The sequence below is a fragment of the Falco biarmicus genome, chromosome 8 (genome assembly GCF_023638135.1).
Source record: "Falco biarmicus isolate bFalBia1 chromosome 8, bFalBia1.pri, whole genome shotgun sequence".
Classification (NCBI taxonomy): Eukaryota; Metazoa; Chordata; class Aves; order Falconiformes; family Falconidae; genus Falco; species Falco biarmicus.
Window position 1 is genome coordinate 53,139,459 of NC_079295.1, and position 10,244 is coordinate 53,149,702.

A 10,244-nucleotide genomic window follows, 5' to 3' on the forward strand; every position below is an offset into this window, starting at 1 on the left:
ACCATCAAGATACAAGTTCCGTTAGTTCTAACGCGAATGCTTCACAACAGAACAGGCATCTCACTTTTTAATGTATTGTCTGGTGATATTCAACATTTCGTACATTTGGACTATAAAACACTGAAATGAATGTATTTTTGTGGAATTGATGCATATTTTCTATTTTAGTCTATGTTGTTATTATAATAATGATACTGCATAAGTGACGGTGCTTTGAGCTATACAGAGCTATACCTACATGACAAACTGAAGGTGGCATCTCATATAGAGGTGAGCAGGAGCTGACTTACCAGGTCTGCTGGCTGAGTAACAGATGCAATCCCAGGCCGCTTGCAATGGTCAATAAAGAGCCATCCGTCATGTTCTCAACAGAGGTAAGTTGTTCGAGTGTTTTTTTAATATAAGGCGAGGGAAATGCATACACATGTCTGCGCTTTATTGGTGTCTTCCAGCACAGCAAGTTGGAGATGTGGTCTTAGACAGTTACAGCTGATTATCGGCTAGATATCAGCAACAACTAAACAACAGTCTAAAATCCAGAAATATTCAGGTGGGATAGAGAGAGGAATGCAGTTTGTTCTCTTTTCTTATATATCTCAGAAACACAAAACCAAGTTTCAAACTCTTTAGCCATAGGTGTGCATCGTGATCCTGCACAGAAACCACTTTTCCCAAGGACGAATTTTGTGTGTTTTGCCACTTTGTTGGCTGATGCTGCAATGTTTAATTCATTTGTTTGATTGCAGTTTGAGGTGGTGAGTGCAGAGCTATTTACTTTAGGAGTAAGGTAACTGTAGGCAGGATGTGGCATGATTAGGTACTTGTAAGTGGCACTGATGAGTAAAAATATAAACGTGGAGACAAGAGCCTCTTGAAGATAATGATCACAGGGGGTGGGATTTAGAGAGCTGACCAAATAACACTGAAGATCTATAAAGTACTTTTGACATAGCTGGTGATTGGAACTCGCTGCAATTATTGGTACATGAGACAACTGTGAACAGAACTTGCTGCCCAGCTCTTTAATACACCTGATTTTTTTTCAGCTACATAATCAAGGTTGAGATTGAATAGAGTCTGAATCATTATTTTCCAAAAATACCAGAGGGGTAGCTGTCTGTTGTCAGAAGGCACTGAAGGCGATGATTATTTATCCACCATCCCCAGTGCACCTGCTGAAGCATGCTCCCACCACCAGGCACCCTTCGCAGTTGCTTTCCACGTTACTGCCCAAAGAACTTGGCTGGTTCTTGTGTTCTTCAGCAGGAGAGCAGAGCTCTATAAATGATCATCACTATAACTAAAAGGTCAAGTTTTGGCTCCAGGGAAACCCAATTTTGACCTTGACTTCACAGAAACCATGTCATTAGCTGCTGCTTTGCCGTTGCCATCAGTCCAGCCCCACAAAGCTGAGCCAAGAGCTGGGGAGGGGGCACGGTGTCAGGCATCATCAGTGCCACCCTGGGGGCCAGTTCTCTGTCACAGCTTATTGCCCTCATCATGAGGGTGGCAGAACAGCCACATAACCTCTTCAGCTGCTTCAGATAACCCTGACAAACTTGTCAGAGCTCTGGGTTATGCTTTCTTTCCGAGGTGCAGACCTTGTTCCCCGTTCTGCCTGCAGTCCCTCAGCGCGCACAGCCGCCTCTCCAGCTGAACGTGCTGCGTCTGATGCCGAAAAACCTTGGAATGAAGAAAACTGCTAAGAGACTTTTTGTACTTTTAGCAGCAAGATATTTATTTTCTGCGCAGGGGAGGAGGTGGTTCGCCCCACAGAAACTCGCTCTGCCGTACAGGTGTGAGACAGGCTAATTTATACATTTGACATACATGATTGCAACATCATCTCATATATTATTCATGTAATTACAACATCTCATTGCATATGAATGATGGGCAGAGCCTAAGTGGGGCCTGGGTGGAGTTTAGGCTGAGTCTTCTCTTGACATCAATTTTTAGAGGGTTGTGCCAGCCTTCGGCCTCGCTCAAGTGGTCTTCCTCAGAGTTGCACTTTTCAACTTTCTTTCATAAGTGACCCTGACAGGATCTTGTACATGATTTTTGGCTTGTTATCATTTTCTTCTATTGATGTATCAAACTCCTCCTAATTTATGATTTCTAGTACCTGATACAGCGATTTCCAGCAATGGCTTAGGCCTGGGTACAGTGAGCAAGATGAGGGCAATTCAGCGCTACGTGCTATGGTTCCTCAGGAACCAAGCTGAGAAATCTTGTAAGGCAGGACAGAACTACCACCTGAGACTTTTCTCAGGTGGATCTTTAGGTTTTTAGGCCTTTTTCCTTTTGACTTAGAGAGCTGCTGTGCTCGTGGTACCATGCGCTGCTCCGGGGGGGCAGCAGGTAATCTAAGCTTCCAGGGCATTGTACCTTGCGTGAGACAGTAGGCATCCAAAGAACCTCAAATGGAAAGAATGTTTAATTCCCAAACACTGGAAAATATTTAAAATAACTAGCCAATACCTTGGAAGGTGAGCCAAAACAGATCTGGGGCCTTCCTTTTTTATGCAGGTGTTCCTCCCTGGTTTACTAATATTCTTCGATTTAACCTCAAACGGATAATTTAGGGAACTCCTGCACATTTATTGTTTTTATTCAAAAAATAACAAATGTTAATCAGTAAGTTGCAGGCAAGTCAACAGAGCTCATTTAAAATCAGGTGAACTCAACTTAGATTTTATTAAAGGCTATCTTGTTTTGTTAATACTTTAATTCTAAAGACTTTTTTCCAGGAAGAACAAACATCTATATGTGCTCAATCTGAACGGTTCTTCTTTCACAACGTTTAGGCAGCTCATGGCCAGTAATGTCTTGATCTAAATCAAGATTTGAAGAGGAGAGCTGAACCCTCATTCTGTTACTGCGTATGTGGGTTAGGGCAGGAGATGGACTAATAAGACCAGGAGTACACCATAATGGTAAAGGAAGAACATGAACCTGTCCAAGGCCTTCCGGAGATTTCCGAACAAAATTCTTTAATTTCTTTCAAGCATTGTTCAGAGGGCTTGAAGTGTCTATCTAACATGTTTTATGAGTAAAGTATGCATCCATGCACGTTCTCAGTTAAGTGCAGAGGACTGTGAAGAATGGCCCCACACTTGTAGTAAGCTAAAATGATTTTGGTTTTAATCTTATTTTGAGCGGAGGTAATGCTGTAAAGATTCAAATATGATTTCTCAAAAATTGCGAACGTATATAAATTATGGGAATCTGTTCTTAAGATCCTTTGCTCCTTTTCATAATCTTCAATTTCACAGTAAGGAGGGAATATAGTCCAGAGACATCAAAGAGCCAGAATTGTGCTTGCAGCTATTAGTTCTCAGCTAAAAAAAACCCCAAAGCTAAAATTTGCAACCCAAAGGAATCTAACTCTCCAGCATCTTTCAATAAAGGAGTCCAAGCACACACCAAATAAATACTTTAAAACCTAATACTGATTTTGAAGGCAGCTTATTTAAAAGGAATATTCTGGCACCACATGTGCATTTGACTTGCTTTCATTTAAAATTCAGACCGGTTTGCAGTTTCTTGAGATTACTCCAGATAACTGTTTATTTGTGATAGATCATACTTTCACAGAAATGTAAGAAGTAGGAAGGAGTTACAGACAATCCACATCAGCTATTTGTCCATCCAAGTCTTTATTTAAAAAAAAAACAAAACAAAAAACAAACAAAAAAAACCCTCCAACAACACCACAAACAAACAACCCTGTGAGAAATTATAGTAGCACTACAGTGGGGCTTGCTTGAAAAGGACCTGCTTGCTGGAATTTTGAAATTCATCCACTATCCATCATTGGAATAAAGCTTTTCTTTACTTCTACTGTATAGAAATATATCACAATAATGGTAGGGATCCAAAGCAAGCTCATATGCTGTGATAAATGACAAGACTGCCATGGTGTTCAAATCATTATCAGAATCCATTTCATACCTCATCTGTTGTTATAAGCATAAAATGTGCAAATGTTCTCCACTGCTGTAAATGTCAGCATACTGGGGGCAAATGCTTTGATTTTCTATCAGCAAATAATGTTAAATCATATAGTGTTTAATCATGCCTAGTGAGAGTGACGAACTTTAAAGGATGAATTTCTCTCGAATCATTCCATCTTCAGTTCTCCTGGAAATGGACATCATCATTTATAAAATCCTGGCGATAACTTCCTCAGCCTGGAGGCTTCGTGATGGTTCAAGGCTGATGCTAGGGCACTAAAATGCAAAACCATTTAGATATCAAACTTATTTTGATCGAGGCAAGCAAGTATTTGAGTGTAGAATTTGAAAGTTAACTTTGAAAATGAGAACCCTGACATAAATAATTTTGGCATCTTTTAGGACGGTGAAGTTATTTGCATTTACAGAATAGTCTACGTTACCTGCTATGACACAACCTCAAAACTGTTAATTTCTAAATAAAGCAGTTGCATTTACCAGGCCAGATTGTAAGTGGTTGGAGGGTAGTAGTGCTCCACTGGAGTAACTGGAGGTCTGAGACTTTATGTCTGCGGAGAATCCGACCTCAACTCTCCACCCACTCTTTCTGAAGGGAAAGGTGAAGGTAAAGGTATGGATGCAATACATGGAGGAGACTTTTACAGTAGGCAAGAATATAAATCTTCAAATCCCAAAGACATAGTGAAAGGTAATACTGCTAGTATCTTAGCAACCACAGAAACTAAAAGACAGGCTGTACAGGGATATCAGCTATAGCCCACCTCTAAGAGCTCTCTCTGGTTTATATTTATTATGTATTTCTGAAGCTGGCTTTTTAATCACAGCAGTTTAAAATACAGAATTCATTGTCAGAGGGCTTCATCATTTTTTGTTTCTGCTGAGGGGAGCTGTGTTTTTATATTTGGATCAGTAATCATTCATTTATTAGAGCAATTTCATTAGCACATACCGGACTTGAAGTGCAGGTTGGAGGAGGCAGTAGAATTCTCTTGTGAAAGGAGGGGTGGGTTCTGTGCTGCAGGCAGCATCCCACCACCCTCTGAGGTCAATGCCAAAGCCTCTGCTGCATTCAGTGGCACAGAGGAAGGTCCTGTATGTACTAAGAAACAGGAAACTCTTAGATATTTGCACTTTTTTAATAACTAAATTGGTTTCATCACTTTCACTACAGTCTTGATTTTCTGGATTTCTGTATCACCCCAGTATATAGAAATATTTTTTTTTGTTCTAAATCAACTGAAATAGAAACATGAATTTAATAGCAATCATGTGGCTTATGGCAAAACTTTTATCATGATGCAAAATTAATATGAGGTCGGTCCATTTTCAAAATATTGACTTTCCATACAATGCTTTTGGTATAAAAATGCAGAAATCTTGAAGCAAAATGGAATTTGTGGAGTGACTCAAATAATAGGATAACAGGTGCATAGAAATGTTGGTACGTTAAAGCTTCATATTCACTTTGCTGCTCTTTTATTGTAAGAGTTTCAGCACCTATTGCTTGCTATTATTCCTATCATCATTAACCTTCATGATAATGACCACAAACATCAAAAGTTTGAAAACTATTTTGTTGAAAGCATGTCCTTAGATATGCTCTATTTGTTACATATAATAAAGTTTTATTCTCATACTGGAAAGTTACAATCACCTAAAAAGAGGCAGAAAATAGGTTAAAGTGCAAATCAGTTGCATTTGAAAAAGGCAGATAGTCAAAGTCAATGGTTTACAGGAAAATCTCTGTTTTGCAATTTATTTAGATAAGCTGTTCAGTGATAAATGAAAATCCTTTTAAAGATGATAAGGGATAGGAAATTACTCAGAATCCCCTAAATGCTTGCATTCAAGAAATATTTTGTCTGCTTAATATTGTTTATCTAGGTCTAATCAATTGTATGTCACCATCAAAAAGATTGTTTCAGCTCACAAAAGGCAAAGCTGAAAATTTATTGTAAAAATACTGTTATTACCTTGGCTATAGTTCTTCCTTTGTTAAGTCACTAATCGTTCAACTCTCCGAAATAATCAGGTATTTGGGAAGAGGAAAGTGAACAGTTCACCTGGATTTCTGAGAAAGAAACTGCACATAAGTGGTTTTGAACAACTTTCACTAAGATTTTAAGCTCTATCAACTGAAACTATCTTCCTGTCACCAACAGTACCGTCTCATAGGTATTGTTATTTACTGAACATCCACCCTTCTCCAGGTCTTCTGGGGCTTTTTGTTTTGTTACCCGACTTGGAAATGACTCAAGGGCATATTTCAATTAGTATCTTGAGGTTAAGAAGTCACTTGCTGGCTACCCAGGCTTTCCTGAGCCAGCCCCTAGGGACACTCCTCCCTCAGCGCAGGGGTCCCAGGGTCAGAAAGACTCAGGTGCCTGTAGCAAAATGGGAAACATGCTGCTAAAATGGAAAGAAACCAGAATTTAGGAACTATGTATTTTTGTAGACCTAATGATGCCACAGGTGGTTTAATAGCCTCTCCCTCTGCAACAGCATTCTTAAAGAAAAGCAAAATACATAAATACCCTAAACTGACCAGGGTGAGGCTGGTCATCAGCCGAGGTCCCCCAGGGGGTCTGGCCCTGGGCAGCTCTCCCGTGGGAAGATGAACCTGTCACCTCAGGGTTCATCAGCTGCGGGTGCCACTCAGTGATGCTGACAAAGCTAAATACCTTCCAGAAGGTGGGGAGCCGTCTCTCTGTGGGTGTTCTCCCAGGCTGTAAGTGAAAATAACAATCCTTTGGCCAGCCTGGGAGAAGCGATATGAGGATAAGCATGCTGTAACTCATCACTTGGCTGGGATGCCGGCAGAAGTGGGGCAGTCGGAGAGGGCAGGAGATGCTTGCACCAAATGCAGAGCGAGCCCAGATCAGATTCATCAGGAGAAATCCCTGCTATTATGCGGGGGTTCCTTGCAGCCTTCTGAGAACAAACAGCAATTAAGAGAAATCTGAACGGATTCGTAAAGTGCAAGTTCTAAACGTTATTAATTTCAGCAGTTAACACCTTGGAAAATAAAGTAGAAGTAGCCTCTTGTGAAACTACAAATATTTGTCATCACTGCTTCATGCCCTGCCAGTCTAGCAGCTGACATCCATGGCATTCCAATTCCTTTAAGTCTTGCCAGTCAATATTAACGAGACACTAAATACTCAGATTGCACCTTTCCCAGTAAATTGACTAGTTTATTGTCTTCGCAGTCTTTTGAAGAGCAATAAGCACCAGCTTTGAACAACTTCTTGGAGAAGATTTCGTGATTATAGCCTTTGAATCCATTCTGGGAGGCGGCTGACAGCTGTCCTTTCTGGTTTGGAAACAATCTAACAGATGATGCTTGTCGGAGTAAAAGCTTATGCGATGCAATAGCAGATGATACCTCGATCCCTTTATTTGAACTGCAAAGACTGGCAGGAGAGATAAGTGCTGTGTTAATACCTGGAGACCCGTTAATAGCAGAGAGTGAGCTGCTCAGTATTACCTAAGATGTTCTTAATATAGAAGACAAAAGTTTTCATTTTAAATAATTCTCCTGGGTTTCCACTCAGTGCAAGAGGCAGGTAAGCAAGAGGTGTCATTCAGACTAACGAGCTGATTTGGCACTCCTGCAGATGCTCCTCTCTCTTCCTGGGAACCTGTGAAGAGTCCTGTTTGTCAGGTATTAAGTAGCAAGCATTTGGGGTGAGAATATCAGCCCTGTCATGCAGGGTACTAATGGTCTTTTTCTTCTAGCATTGGCTACAAAAGGAGATACCCAATAATTGAGGGCTGGAATTGTAAAATAATGAGAAATATTCCCCATCCCTTTTGGTATTATCCAGGTTCCTTTATTTTTTTCCCTTTTTTTTTTTTTCCTCCAGCAAGAATGATTTTCTGCAGACTTCTGCTACACCTGCAAACACAGATTTTTACCTGCTTATCTATGCTGGGAACAATCCCAAGCTCTCCAGAAAGGGAATTCTCACCAGGCAGCCAGATGAGCAGCAGTGGTGTTACAAAGGGTTTCATCTTGGTCAGAAGTTAAGTGGGTTTTTACCTTTTATATATACAACATTTTTTTTTTTTTTATATGATGAATGGATGGAAGAAAAATAGATTCATAAGAAGGTTTGATATTCCCAAACAAATGTGAGATTTTTTTGCACAGTTTCTGTGGACTCTCACTCGGCCTCAACTTTCTCTGCGAACGTCCTTCCCAGCTGCTTCCTGAGCTGGGACCTGCCAGAGGGGAGGGAAAATGAAGCAGAAGCTTCACAGGTGAGCCCACAGGGGCCATAAACAAGGGTTTCCTGTTTGTGAGCGTAGGTGCATCCCAGAGGGAAAGAGGCTACCGAGTTTTGCACCTTGCTCTACATTTTGACAGATTTCCGTTTCTGGGTCACTGTTCCTCGCACAGATGCAGCCCAGCTTTACGTAAGCTTTGTGAAACGAGGTCTCTCCTCATTAATTTTTCACTTGCAATCCCCATCCATTTCCTTTGCCTTCTGATTCTTCTGCTTGGATGTTTTCCTTCTGCTTCTTGTTTCTGAAGGAGGTACCTAGACTTGAAAAGCAGGAACAGAGCCGAGCTGAGGTAATTAGCAGCTGCTTTAAGCTATTGTTTACCCTGCACAGGAACACATCTCCAATGGATGCCAATTTGGATCACAAAAATGTTGCCAGAGAGAGCCAGGCCAAAGCCTTGAAAGCCCATTGACAGCCCCTTTTCAGACTCACAATTTTGCTGCAGATGAGCCCCACTGAGCGGCGTTTCCCAGCTCCATAGGTTCCTGCCTGCAGGAAAATTGTTAGAAACACATTTCTCACAAATCCCACGTAAGTGGAAACCCTTGTGAACACCAAGTCAGTGTAGCAATGTTCCTATTTCAGAACAGTTCAGAACAGGGAGGGAAATGTTTAAGAAAAAACAAAACAGAAGGACGACAAATATGTGAATAAAAGGGTGTTTGCTCTTTTCATCCTTCCATGCCATAAAACTCTAATACTAATACATTATGGTTCTGGGAAGAAGCCAGAAAAAAAGTATGCTTGTTCTGAATTAGGATCCATATTGTCAGCACCGACTTCTTGTCCTGGGTTCACAAGCAGGTATGTACACACACACATTCCTGTTCTGTGTGCAGGACCTTGGCTCCAGCTCCACTGCACATGTGGGGTTTTAACCAGCCTCCCTGAACCTGCAGGAGCATTACAGAGACAATGCACCCTCCAGGTAGCTGTACTCCATTTCAGTGCAGGCAGGAGAACAAGGAATTAGCTACATCTTTGATAAATGCAATTCAGGTTAGAAGCTGTGATTATTTTTTTTTTTCTGGATCCGTCTATGAATATTGTTGCTCATGCAAATATGTGAATTTGCTCTGGTTTCCATGAAGACAACACTGAAAGATTTGCATTGCCTTTATGAACCAGTTTCTTTATGAACTAAATAATAACTGGTGAAAAATATAATTTGAGCTTGCTCGCATTTCGTAACAAACCTATAGTGATTTGCAGGGGAAAAAAAAAAAAAAGCCTCTATCAAAATGAAAGCAGGATGTTTGGTTGAAGTCACTGCACCAATATTACAAGCTCTCATTTGTTCATCAAACTGAGGTATGACAGTGTCACCTAGCAACTTTTGAAGGGCATTCAGAACTGACGGTGCTGAACTCTATAGAAAAGCCTATAAATAAATTAATTTACAAATTAATACTTTTTGTGAGTGTCAAAAGCATTGCATTTGACATTAAAAAATTAACACTGTACAGGAGGAAAGGGACCAAAAAATAATTTTCATCCTGGTAGTTAGGTAGTGGGAGGATTTAAACTGAGTAATCATGAAATACTGTAACCCTGGGGATCAGGGGTGTGCATTTCCAGTATCCCTGCTTTGAATTATATACATTCATACCCATAAGATTTATATACAGATATATGTATGCATGTATTTATGTATATTATTTTAGATAAGTTGTATGTTTTTCCAGGTACTTATGTTAACAAAGAATTACCTGTTAAGTTTTGCCCATACTATTAAATACCTCCTAGTATGTAGAACTCCTTATTCTTCAGTGAGTTCATAACCTCCTCTGCTCCGCCAGCCCACCTGAAGATTGAGGCACGGAGCATCACGGCGGTCTGTAGTGCTGAAACCTAGTGACTTCCCATGGAATAACTGCTGCCAGACCTGCCTGGATGGAGCAGATAACTCCCTGTATATGGAAGAGCTTAGCCAAAATTAACAGGCGTGATGGTCAGAAAAACTTAGGCTGATTTCGG

At 40.6% G+C, this 10,244-nt stretch overlaps 1 long non-coding RNA gene across 1 annotated transcript; it reads right to left on the reverse strand.

The window, feature by feature from the left end:
• Nucleotides 1-3,499: 3,499 nt before the first annotated feature.
• Nucleotides 3,500-10,238, reverse strand: LOC130154297 (uncharacterized). The gene is made up of 3 exons (XR_008823679.1): nucleotides 5,951-10,238; nucleotides 4,927-5,076; nucleotides 3,500-4,232 (listed from the first exon to the last, which is right to left on the reverse strand). It is a non-coding gene; the product is annotated as an uncharacterized LOC130154297 (long non-coding RNA).
• Between the last annotated feature and the right edge of the window lie 6 nt (nucleotides 10,239-10,244).